This window comes from Procambarus clarkii, chromosome 45 (assembly GCF_040958095.1).
Source record: "Procambarus clarkii isolate CNS0578487 chromosome 45, FALCON_Pclarkii_2.0, whole genome shotgun sequence".
Taxonomy (NCBI): domain Eukaryota; kingdom Metazoa; phylum Arthropoda; class Malacostraca; order Decapoda; family Cambaridae; genus Procambarus; species Procambarus clarkii.
In genome coordinates, this window is record NC_091194.1 from 34,712,167 (window position 1) to 34,725,361 (window position 13,195).

Genomic DNA, 13,195 nt, shown 5'->3' on the forward strand with positions numbered 1-13,195 from the left:
GAAATATATAGTGACTTACGCGGAAAAATTAATCAGTTACAGAAAATTCTTAAGCGCAAGTTAGAAAGTTTGATTAAAAATAGTGATTGGAACAAGAAATCTAATCCTAACAACGTGTTGAATCTGTCGTCCAAAATGATATGTGAAAATGTGGTTACTGCTTTGGGTTATGGTATGTCTTTTGCCATTTCAAATCAACCTTCTGCAGTTAAAATTGCTAGTTCATTGTTACAGCTTGAAAAACATAACTCTGTCTTCACAAAACCTAAACCTGGTTAAAGGTATTGTTTATGGTTCAATGTTGACGCCCCAAACAAACAATTTTCCCGAAAGATTCAGACGAAGCTTACAGGAGCCGATCCTTCCATTCATATAACAAAGGCTGATAAATCCAGCACTATTGTTATTTTAAACAAGGAGGAATATATTTCGAAAATGAATGATCTCCTCCTAGATTCTTCAACGTACACTAAGCTTAGGAAAAATCCTCTTGAGGACATCATCAAGTTCTTCAATAGTAGCTTGAGGAAGTTGTTAAGTAAACATAAAGATCTTCTTAATCAATTTACTACTTCATCACCTTCATTACCATATCTATATGGTCTTGTCAAGACGCATAAGCCTAACAATCCCATGAGACCTATCATCAGTTCTGTGGGATCCATTTCTTACAAACTCTCCAAATGGCTTACCAAAATCTTGTCCCCTTTGTTAGGAACTATCTCCTCTTCACATTTGACAAATTCTCTTGATTTAGTTACCAAATTGAATAGTGTTCCTGTCACTCCTGATGTAAAGTGAATCAGTTTTGACGTTTGTTCCTTGTTCACAAAGGTACCGGTCGATGATATTCTCAATTATCTTGCTCGTGAATTAATGAGCCATGACTTACCTCTTTCTGCTGATATTATTGTCAGTCTTGTTAAGTTGTGCATTAAAGAATGTAAATTTACCTTTAATAATGAGTATTATTTACAGACTTTTGGAATGGCAATGGGGAATCCTCTATCGCCATTGCTCTCAAACCTGTACATGGAATTCTTTGAAAAGAAATTTGTTTCAAAAATAACTCCTGGAATCATTCCTTGGTTTAGATATGTTGATGATATCTTGTGTATTTGGCCTTCAGATGTAAACACAGACGAATTTGTAGCCAAACTTAATGACCAAGTCACCTCCATAAAATTTACTATGGAGACTGAAATTGATAAATGTTTGCCATTCTTAGATGTGCTTATTCATAGGGAAAACTCTTCATTAAAGTTTAGTGTTTACAGAAAACCTACGAACAATTTATCTTATGTTCATTATTTTTCAGGGCATAAATACAATGTAAAAAAGTCAATTTTTTCTTCAATGTATCTAAGAGCTCTTCGAGTTGTGAGTCCAGAATTCTTAGATGAAGAATTTAAGAATATTGATTCGATTGGTCTTAAGCTTTGTTACCCACTGAATTTTTTGGAAGTTTGTCGTAACAAAGCTCGTCGTACATATTATAATAATGTATGCAGTGAAAGGATTCGCCCAAAGAATGTGTTATGTTTACCATATTTCTCTGGGTTTGAGAATATTGTCAAGGCCTTGAAACTTTTTAATATAGATGTAATGTTTAGCTACGAAAACACTGTTGGAAAGCTATTAGTAAGGAACAGCCCTCGTAGTGATAATTGCGTCATTTATAAAATACCTTGTAAGGAATGTAATAAGTTCTATGTCGGGCAAACATCTAAAGATTTAAAATGTAGAATATCGCAACATAAATACTCTGTAAGACATGGCCAATTGTCTAATGCTTTGTTTGTGCATTTGTCAGAAAAAGCTCACCAAATTGATTGGGAGAGTGCTTCTTCAATAACAAATTGTAAAAGCACCTATAACAGAAACATAATTGAATCTGCTTTGATACAGATCACCAAAGAAAGTAATTTGAATATTAGCAGTGGTCTATATAACTTAGATCCATTTCTAATAGATCAGCTAAAGGGCGATTTAAGTAGAATCATTGAAAAACATTTGTCTCACTAATTTATTGTATATATTTACTTCTTTATGTTATAATTACCTATATATTATGCTTGTATGTCTGCTGTATCAGATGGGCCATTGGGCTACATCGGATGGGCCAATTGGGTGCATCTGATGGGCCAATGGGCCGTCTGCGTTGTCCAAGTATTGTACCTCACCTTACTTCACTCCTTCCTGCCTATTTATACCCATCACTCGATCTGTAAAATGACCTTCTGAAGATGTATTTAATATACGAAAGTACTTAAGGAAATTTCCTGTTTCATTTTTCCTATGTGGTCTGACATTGTCATATATATATATTTTTTTTTTTTTGAGATATATACAAAAGTTGTTACATTCTTGTACAGCCACTAGTACGCGTAGCGTTTCGGGCAAGTCCTTAATCCTACGGTCCCTGGAATACGATCCCCTGCCGCGAAGAATCGTTTTTTCATCCAAGTACACATTTTACTGTTGCGTTAAACAGAGGCTACAGTTAAGGAATTGCGCCCAGTAAATCCTCCCCGGCCAGGATACGATATATATATATATATATATATATATATATATATATATATATATATATATATATATATATATATATATATATATATATATATATATATATATATATATATATATATATATATATATATATATATATATATATATATATATAACTGAAAACTCACACCCCAGAAGTGACTCGAACCCATACTCCCAGAAGCAACGCAACTGGTATGTACAAGACGCCTTAATCCACTTGACCATCACGACCGGACAAAATGAGGTGATAGCCGAGGCTATTTGAACCACCCCACCGCCGGCACTCGGATAGTAATCTTGGGCATAGCATTTTACCAAATCACCTCATTCTTTGGGGCACACGTGAGGAACACAAATGCGAACAAGCCTGAATGGTCCCCAGGACAATATGCAACTGAAAACTCACACCCCAGAAGTGACTCGAACCCATACTCCCAGAAGCAACGCAACTGGTATGTACAAGACGCCTTAATCCACTTGACCATCACGACCGGACAAAATGAGGTGATAGCCGAGGCTATTTGAACCACCCCACCGCCGGCACTCGGATAGTAATCTTGGGCATAGCATTTTACCAAATCACCTCATTCTTTGGGGCACACGTGAGGAACACAAATGCGAACAAGCCTGAATGGTCCCCAGGACAATATGCAACTGAAAACTCACACCCCAGAAGTGACTCGAACCCATACTCCCAGAAGCAACGCAACTGGTATGTACAAGACGCCTTAATCCACTTGACCATCACGACCGGACAAAATGAGGTGATAGCCGAGGCTATTTGAACCACCCCACCGCCGGCACTCGGATAGTAATCTTGGGCATAGCATTTTACCAAATCACCTCATTCTTTGGGGCACACGTGAGGAACACAAATGCGAACAAGCCTGAATGGTCCCCAGGACAATATGCAACTGAAAACTCACACCCCAGAAGTGACTCGAACCCATACTCCCAGAAGCAACGCAACTGGTATGTACAAGACGCCTTAATCCACTTGACCATCACGACCGGACAAAATGAGGTGATAGCCGAGGCTATTTGAACCACCCCACCGCCGGCACTCGGATAGTAATCTTGGGCATAGCATTTTACCAAATCACCTCATTCTTTGGGGACAATATGCAATTGAAAACTCACACCCCAGAAGTGACTCGAACCCATACTCCCAGAAGCAACGCAACTGGTATGTACAAGACGCCTTAATCCACTTGACCATCACGACCGGACAAAATGAGGTGATAGCCGAGGCTATTTGAACCACCCCACCGCCGGCACTCGGATAGTAATCTTGGGCATAGCATTTTACCAAATCACCTCATTCTTTGGGGCACACGTGAGGAACACAAATGCGAACAAGCCTGAATGGTCCCCAGGACAATATGCAACTGAAAACTCACACCCCAGAAGTGACTCGAACCCATACTCCCAGAAGCAACGCAACTGGTATGTACAAGACGCCTTAATCCACTTGACCATCACGACCGGACAAAATGAGGTGATAGCCGAGGCTATTTGAACCACCCCACCGCCGGCACTCGGATAGTAATCTTGGGCATAGCATTTTACCAAATCACCTCATTCTTTGGGGCACACGTGAGGAACACAAATGCGAACAAGCCTGAATGGTCCCCAGGACAATATGCAACTGAAAATTCACACCCCAGAAGTGACTCGAACCCATACTCCCAGAAGCAACGCAACTGGTATGTACAAGACGCCTTAATCCACTTGTCCTGGGGACCATTCAGGCTTGTTCGCATTAGTGTTCCTCACGTGTGCCCCAAAGAATGAGGTGATTTGGTAAAATGCTATGCCCAAGATTACTATCCGAGTGCCGGCGGTGGGGTGGTTCAAATAGCCTCGGCTATCACCTCATTTTGTCCGGTCGTGATGGTCAAGTGGATTAAGGCGTCTTGTACATACCAGTTGCGTTGCTTCTGGGAGTATGGGTTCGAGTCACTTCTGGGGTGTGAGTTTTCAGTTGCATATTGTCCTGGGGACCATTCAGGCTTGTTCGCATTTGTGTTCCTCACGTGTGCCCCAAAGAATGAGGTGATTTGGTAAAATGCTATGCCCAAGATTACTATCCGAGTGCCGGCGGTGGGGTGGTTCAAATAGCCTCGGCTATCACCTCATTTTGTCCGGTCATGATGGTCAAGTGGATTAAGGCGTCTTGTACATACCAGTTGCGTTGCTTCTGGGAGTATGGGTTCGAGTCACTTCTGGGGTGTGAGTTTTCAGTTGCATATTGTCCTGGGGACCATTCAGGCTTGTTCGCATTTGTGTTCCTCTTGTGTGCCCCAAAGAATGAGGTGATTTGGTAAAATGCTATGCCCAAGATTACTATCCGAGTGCCGGCGGTGGGGTGGTTCAAATAGCCTCGGCTATCACCTCATTTTGTCCGGTCGTGATGGTCAAGTGGATTAAGGCGTCTTGTACATACCAGTTGCGTTGCTTCTGGGAGTATGGGTTCGAGTCACTTCTGGGGTGTGAGTTTTCAGTTGCATATTGTCCTGGGGACCATTCAGGCTTGTTCGCATTTGTGTTCCTCACGTGTGCCCCAAAGAATGAGGTGATTTGGTAAAATGCTATGCCCAAGATTACTATCCGAGTGCCGGCGGTGGGGTGGTTCAAATAGCCTCGGCTATCACCTCATTTTGTCCGGTCGTGATGGTCAAGTGGATTAAGGCGTCTTGTACATACCAGTTGCGTTGCTTCTGGGAGTATGGGTTCGAGTCACTTCTGGGGTGTGAGTTTTCAGTTGCATATTGTCCTGGGGACCATTCAGGCTTGTTCGCATTTGTGTTCCTCACGTGTGCCCCAAAGAATGAGGTGATTTGGTAAAATGCTATGCCCAAGATTACTATCCGAGTGCCGGCGGTGGGGTGGTTCAAATAGCCTCGGCTATCACCTCATTTTGTCCGGTCGTGATGGTCAAGTGGATTAAGGCGTCTTGTACATACCAGTTGCGTTGCTTCTGGGAGTATGGGTTCGAGTCACTTCTGGGGTGTGAGGTTTCAGTTGCATATTGTCCTGGCGACCATTCAGGCTTGTTCGCATTTATGTTCCTCACGTGTGCCCCAAAGAATGAGGTGATTTGGTAAAATGCTATGCCCAAGATTACTATCCGAGTGCCGGCGGTGGGGTGGTTCAAATAGCCTCGGCTATCACCTCATTTTGTCCGGTCGTGATGGTCAAGTGGATTAAGGCGTCTTGTACATACCAGTTGCGTTGCTTCTGGGAGTATGGGTTCGAGTCACTTCTGGGGTGTGAGTTTTCAGTTGCATATTGTCCTGGGGACCATTCAGGCTTGTTCGCATTTGTGTTCCTCACGTGTGCCCCAAAGAATGAGGTGATTTGGTAAAATGCTATGCCCAAGATTACTATCCGAGTGCCGGCGGTGGGGTGGTTCAAATAGCCTCGGCTATCACCTCATTTTGTCCGGTCGTGATGGTCAAGTGGATTAAGGCGTCTTGTACATACCAGTTGCGTTGCTTCTGGGAGTATGGGTTCGAGTCACTTCTGGGGTGTGAGTTTTCAATTGCATATTGTCCCCAAAGAATGAGGTGATTTGGTAAAATGCTATGCCCAAGATTACTATCCGAGTGCCGGCGGTGGGGTGGTTCAAATAGCCTCGGCTATCACCTCATTTTGTCCGGTCGTGATGGTCAAGTGGATTAAGGCGTCTTGTACATACCAGTTGCGTTGCTTCTGGGAGTATGGGTTCGAGTCACTTCTGGGGTGTGAGTTTTCAGTTGCATATTGTCCTGGGGACCATTCAGGCTTGTTCGCATTTGTGTTCCTCACGTGTGCCCCAAAGAATGAGGTGATTTGGTAAAATGCTATGCCCAAGATTACTATCCGAGTGCCGGCGGTGGGGTGGTTCAAATAGCCTCGGCTATCACCTCATTTTGTCCGGTCGTGATGGTCAAGTGGATTAAGGCGTCTTGTACATACCAGTTGCGTTGCTTCTGGGAGTATGGGTTCGAGTCACTTCTGGGGTGTGAGTTTTCAGTTGCATATTGTCCTGGGGACCATTCAGGCTTGTTCGCATTTGTGTTCCTCACGTGTGCCCCAAAGAATGAGGTGATTTGGTAAAATGCTATGCCCAAGATTACTATCCGAGTGCCGGCGGTGGGGTGGTTCAAATAGCCTCGGCTATCACCTCATTTTGTCCGGTCGTGATGGTCAAGTGGATTAAGGCGTCTTGTACATACCAGTTGCGTTGCTTCTGGGAGTATGGGTTCGAGTCACTTCTGGGGTGTGAGTTTTCAGTTGCATATTGTCCTGGGGACCATTCAGGCTTGTTCGCATTTGTGTTCCTCACGTGTGCCCCAAAGAATGAGGTGATTTGGTAAAATGCTATGCCCAAGATTACTATCCGAGTGCCGGCGGTGGGGTGGTTCAAATAGCCTCGGCTATCACCTCATTTTGTCCGGTCGTGATGGTCAAGTGGATTAAGGCGTCTTGTACATACCAGTTGCGTTGCTTCTGGGAGTATGGGTTCGAGTCACTTCTGGGGTGTGAGTTTTCAGTTGCATATTGTCCTGGGGACCATTCAGGCTTGTTCGCATTTATGTTCCTCACGTGTGCCCCAAAGAATGAGGTGATTTGGTAAAATGCTATGCCCAAGATTACTATCCGAGTGCCAGCGGTGGGGTGGTTCAAATAGCCTCGGCTATCACCTCATTTTGTCCGGTCGTGATGGTCAAGTGGATTAAGGCGTCTTGTACATACCAGTTGCGTTGCTTCTGGGAGTATGGGTTCGAGTCACTTCTGGGGTGTGAGTTTTCAGTTGCATATTGTCCTGGGGACCATTCAGGCTTGTTCGCATTTGTGTTCCTCACGTGTGCCCCAAAGAATGAGGTGATTTGGTAAAATGCTATGCCCAAGATTACTATCCGAGTGCCGGCGGTGGGGTGGTTCAAATAGCCTCGGCTATCACCTCATTTTGTCCGGTCGTGATGGTCAAGTGGATTAAGGCGTCTTGTACATACCAGTTGCGTTGCTTCTGGGAGTATGGGTTCGAGTCACTTCTGGGGTGTGAGTTTTCAGTTGCATATTGTCCTGGGGACCATTCAGGCTTGTTCATATATATATATATATATATATTCTATATATATATAGAATATATATATCCGCCTGCTATCGCTGTATCTATCGATGATTTCTGTGTTGTTTACTAGGATTTCTCTGGCGATGGTTTGGTTGTGGGAAGAGATTATATGTTCCTTAATGGTGCCCTGTTGCTTATGCATCGTTAAACTCCTAGAAAGAGATGTTGTTGTCTTGCCTATATACTGGGTTTTTTGGAGCTTACAGTCCCCAAGTGGGCATTTGAAGGCATAGACGACGTTAGTCTCTTTTAAAGCGTTCTGTTTTGTGTCTGGAGAGTTTCTCATAAGTAGGCTGGCCGTTTTTCTGGTTTTATAGTAAATCGTCAGTTGTATCCTCTGATTTTTGTCTGTAGTGTCACGTGGGGGTGGGCGGTCCGGGGCTCTGCTAACACTCGGCTGCTAGGGGCTCAAAGGCCCAAATACTCAGCCCCTCCGACTCCCTGGATTCACCGGAGTCTCCTTGGTCACACAAGAGAGGACCAACAATGCCCACCTCCGCAGGTCTTTGCTTCCACCACAAAGGGGTGCCACTGATTCACCCTGGAAGCCCTTCAGTCAGACACGGGGAAACTGCTGTTAACAGTTCCGGCCTAGACCCGTGGGGGAGTGAAGGGAGACTCAGGCTTACCTATAACCATAACCTCCCTGAGTCTTGCCTGCCAGACAAAAAAGGTTGCAGGAACTCCTTTCCCGCCTGTCTTCTCTATCTTCCTCTTAGCAAGGTCGCCAGCTGGGTTATTGTATCTGCATCCCAGCAATGCAGTTCAGTGGGTGTATTATATATTATTTGTAGCCAGAAATGTATGCTCATAGAGAAATATCATAAATGGAGGCACACTCAAACACAGTAATAAAATGTGTGGATTTACTGATGCAAATTACATGAACGCACACACACAATCACAAGTAATACATGAATATGGAATATGGATAATGAGCCTGGAGATCGTCAGCCTCTTCTTCCACGACCATCCAACACTCCTTCAACTGGGCAGGAAGAAAGGAGTCTCACACTCTCACAGGAGGGCCTCTTCACCACGTCGGCACCTCTTCTTCACTGTCCTGCCATCCATACACACTGTCCTCTCTGACAGTCCTGGACACAAGCTGCCTTGCAGCCTATTCTACTATTAAAGTAATAAAGTCTTGCTGCCACATATACAAGTAAATATTGTGGCCTAACTAGCCTACTCATACAAGGGGTAATGGGAGGGAAAAATGATCTACCTTACACTCCTGGCTCACGACGCCTGTCCCTCGATGGTGTGAGGTTCCCACGCTTCCTTGGGTCGATCCTCGACGATCCAGGGCGTTCCACAGGTCCTCAGGTGTCGTGAAGCCTTCGCGTCGTCGCCGTTCCAATCCCTGAGATTCAGCTGCCCCAATCCTGGTTCATCGATGGGCGCTGAGCTAATCACTATTTTTCCCCACACTCGCCTCTCCCACAGGGCGTCGCTCCTTGTCCTAGGCACGGTGTCGTCCTTCCAAGATTCTCAGTGGATGTGACCCCAGTCACAGCTAGCTTGCTCGCCCACCTTCCAGACCTCAACGTCCAGCCAGCGGCGCCGCCCAGCGTCGTCGCCGACTATTTTCCAAGTTTGGGCACTTCTCTGCTCACTGAACTTGGTTCCTCTTTTGCTTCCCAGAAGCGCAGGGTCTCCAATAACTGTGGTAGGCTGCGCAGGCCAGCTCAATCCACTGAACAAGGCTTGCAGAGCCTCCAATCTTTGAGAGCAGACCGAGGCGCGTCCTGTCGCTTCCACGGTCAGTACAACTCTGACGTTGGCGCCGCCCGGGGCACTCGGTGACGTCATGGCGGGCCCTGATTGGTCGCCCGCGACCTACGTCGGCCAATCCGCGATCGGCTTGTCTCCCTTCCAAAAGGTCATATCTGCCGTAGGGGATACTGTTTCATTTTATAACAGGGCGCCAATTTTCCTTTATTTACAACTTATAATATAACCTCCTTCCATTAAATGGCAGCCGGTCTGGTCGCCACATATATCAATAGATTCCCTGAACCTCAGAGAATCAGTAGGGAGAGCTGATATGACTCTTTAAGCCGGCAAACGAAAGAAATAGGAGAGGACACCGTAACATACCCCTCCCCTTAAAATAAGAGTCATATCGGAAGAGCAGCACTCAAGAGGGCAACCTATACTCTTGCTCCCTCCGTTCCTGAAGTGTCACTCCTCCAGTTGGTGACGTGGCTCGTACCACCTTGCCAGTCACTTGCCTCATTGTATCTCCACCTCGCATAGTACCGGGTGTGATGGGTGTTCCCTGAACATCTACAAGAAATCCCCTCTCCGTGGCTACGAGTGTACTCCCACGGCTCGTTACCACTGTAAGATTCAGTGAATGCGGCGCCTCCACCGCGTCGTGCACTCCGAGATAGTCTTGCATTTCCACTGCGTCCTACAGGTACTCCATGTTTCCTCTCATGATCTCCTCTTCGCCAATCTTCTCTCTTCTCGGTTCCTCTTCTCCCGTAGGTGCGTTGTCTCCTCACAGTGGCACTTGTAACCTGTACTCCATCCAGCAGCTTCCTCTCTTCCACACTAGGCTTTTGCGATGGCCCAATGCCCCTCTGGTTAGGCTGGCGCCTACCCTGGGTGTACCTATTCTCTGCTTTCTTCGTATTGCCTTTTCTATACCACTCGCTCCTTCGTTCCCGACGAACATCTTCACTCCTCCATGAGATTCTCTTCCCTGCAGACGTCTTCTTCGGTTCGTGGTTGGGCTCATCCACCTCCCTGTGGCTCACCTCACCACGGTGGTTCATCTTGCACCTACCACTATTCATCTGGCCGGCATAGGGTGCACTGCGTCGTGGTTCCTCCACTCTGCCCCTCACTGCCGTTCGCTCATCCACTGAGCTTACTTTATTCACGTTTCTGTATGGAGGGAGTGCGGTCTGCAGCCTCCTCACCGCCCCAGGCGTTTGTACAGCTGCTCCTCGCCACTCCTCCACACGCATCATCAGGCTTAGTCGGAGGTCCCCGTCGGGGTTTTCCACAACCTCCGACGACCTCTCTGCACTCTCGCCCTCGTTGTCGTCGTCTCTAGCGACGTTTTCCCTGGCGAAGTCGGCTTCCTCACCACCATCTGGAACGACCGATACCTCACCTGGCAGGGTTGTACTGCTGCTTGCAACATAGGCACTCCTGGCCCAATCGGGTTGTATCCTGCCTCCTCCGAGGTCATTACCCAGCACCATTTGTACATGCTCTAGGGGTAACTTAGGGGCTACAGCTACTATAGCTTTCTCGACTCCGCAGTCGGCAATCAGCTGTACTTCGTGAAGTGGCAACCTGTATTCCTCCCCCACACTGCGTATCCTCACCACTCCCACAGGCGAATCATTAAATTCCTTGGGGAGAATACTCCTGGTCACCATACTTATGTCAGCACCCGTATCTCGAAGAACGGCAACCTCCACTGGGTCTGACTTTCCAAACTTCACGTTGGCCCCGAAAACGAAGGGATGTTCACCCAACTTCATTTCCCAACCATTCACGTTGGGTCCACTATAATATGGAGTGTGAACAAACACTCTCTCCTCTTCCAACATTAATCCTACATTCCTTTGGTGCTCCTCACACTCGCGGGCATAATGTCCTCTCACACCACAGTTGTAGCATCGGCCACCTCCCCTGGGCGGCCACTCGCTAGTCACTCTGGCGGTACCACTTGCAGACGTCCCCTGGGTCCTCCTTGGACTCCCTGTCGTCGTATCCGGGACTGCAGCACTCGCTGCCGAGTTAGGTCCACTGCTCACAGCTTGGGGCTTCCTCCCCGCGTCTCTTGAGCTTTTGAACCGCGTCACTTCATCGGGCACACTACTCTTGGGAGAGTCCCCACTCGTCCTCGCTCCTCCTGAACTCCTAAGGTTCCCTCCCGACCTGGGGTAAGGCGAGTGTCTGGGCGGCCCCTCCCTCCTGAGATGTAGTGCCTCCTCCAGCATGTCGGCTCGATCCGCTGCAGCCTTCAGGTCCTTAATACCTGCTTCTCTCAACCTTACTCGCAACTCAGGATGGAGCACTGACATAAACTTCTCCATCACTATCAGTCGTTTGATATCATCCACCGACTCCGCTTCCTCCGCCTTCAACCATCGTAGGAATTTCCGTTCCATATCCCTGGCGGTCTCGGCGTAAGTCTTTCCCGACGCTCTTGTACACTCTCTGAACCGCTTCCGGTACATCTCCGGAGTCAGCCGGAATGAATGGAGAACCGCATTCTTAATCGCGTCATAACTAGTACACTCCTCTAGGTCCAGCATGTTATAGGCTTCCCGGGCCTCACCAGTCAACCTGCCCTGGACCAGAGCAGCCCAATCATCTTCCGGCCACTCCTTCAGAGTTGCTATCCGTTCAAAGTGTTCAAAGAACGCCTCAGCTTCTTGTGGTTCGAACGTAGGTAAGTCACGTTCCCTTACCTTGAGGTCATCCCGCCGTGCAGGTAGTGAGGGCAGACCACGTTCAACGCGACGCAATTCGACTTCTTTCTTTGCCTTTATCTCCTCCAGTCGCAGTTGTCTCTCTCCTTCTTCTCGCTGCAGCCGAGCTTCTCGCTCCTCTCGCTGCAGCTCAGCCGCACGTTCCTCTCGCTGCAGCTCAGCCGCACGTTCCTCTCGCTGCAGCTCAGCCGCACGTTCCTCTCGCTGCAGCTCAGCCGCACGTTCCTCTCGCTGCAGCTCAGCCGCACGTTCCTCTCGCTGCATTTGCGCTTCTCTCTCCTCTCGTCGCAGCTGGGCTTCCAGTTGCATCTTCATTATTTCCAGTTGCAGGCTCCTCTTACTACAGCTGGACCTTCCACTGCTCCCATGTTCACTGTGAATTCTCTCCACACTGGTAGGCGCTTGGGGAGGCCCTAGTCGGGACGGTTCACCTTGTGACGGCTCTCCTCGGGACGGCTCCTCTTGAGATGGCTCCTCTCCCGTCGCATCCTCTCGAGCTGTGAGTTGTGCCATGATCTCTATCCTTCGCTCCGCTACCTTAGTCGTCCTCAACCTGATCCCAAAGTGGTTTGCCACTTGTTGGAGCTGGGCCTTGGTACACTCCTCCAAAATTCTCTCGTCCCTTGTGTCAATAAATTTCTTTACTTTGTCCTCCTCCATCTCTATATCATTGAGCATACACGACAGCACAGACAAGTTAGTAGGCACTAATTTCACCGTTTCAGTCCCTTAGCCGGTTGAGCAACAGTAGTACTGAATTCACTGGCCACACTGTATTAGTACCCTGGCAACACTTGTCTTGAAATTTGGGCCACACTGTAGCTTGACCCACGCTTCCTGGCGAAGTTCCCAGTTCTTGGCTACTGGGGTTCGAATCCTGGCAAGGTCGCCAGTTCTCTTGTCACGTGGGGGTGGGCGGTCCGGGGCTCTGCTAACACTCGGCTGCTAGGGGCTCAAAGGCCCAAATACTCAGCCCCTCCGACTCCCTGGATTCACCGGAGTCTCCTTGGTCACACAAGAGAGGACCAACAATGCCCACCTCCGCAGGTCTTTGCTTCCA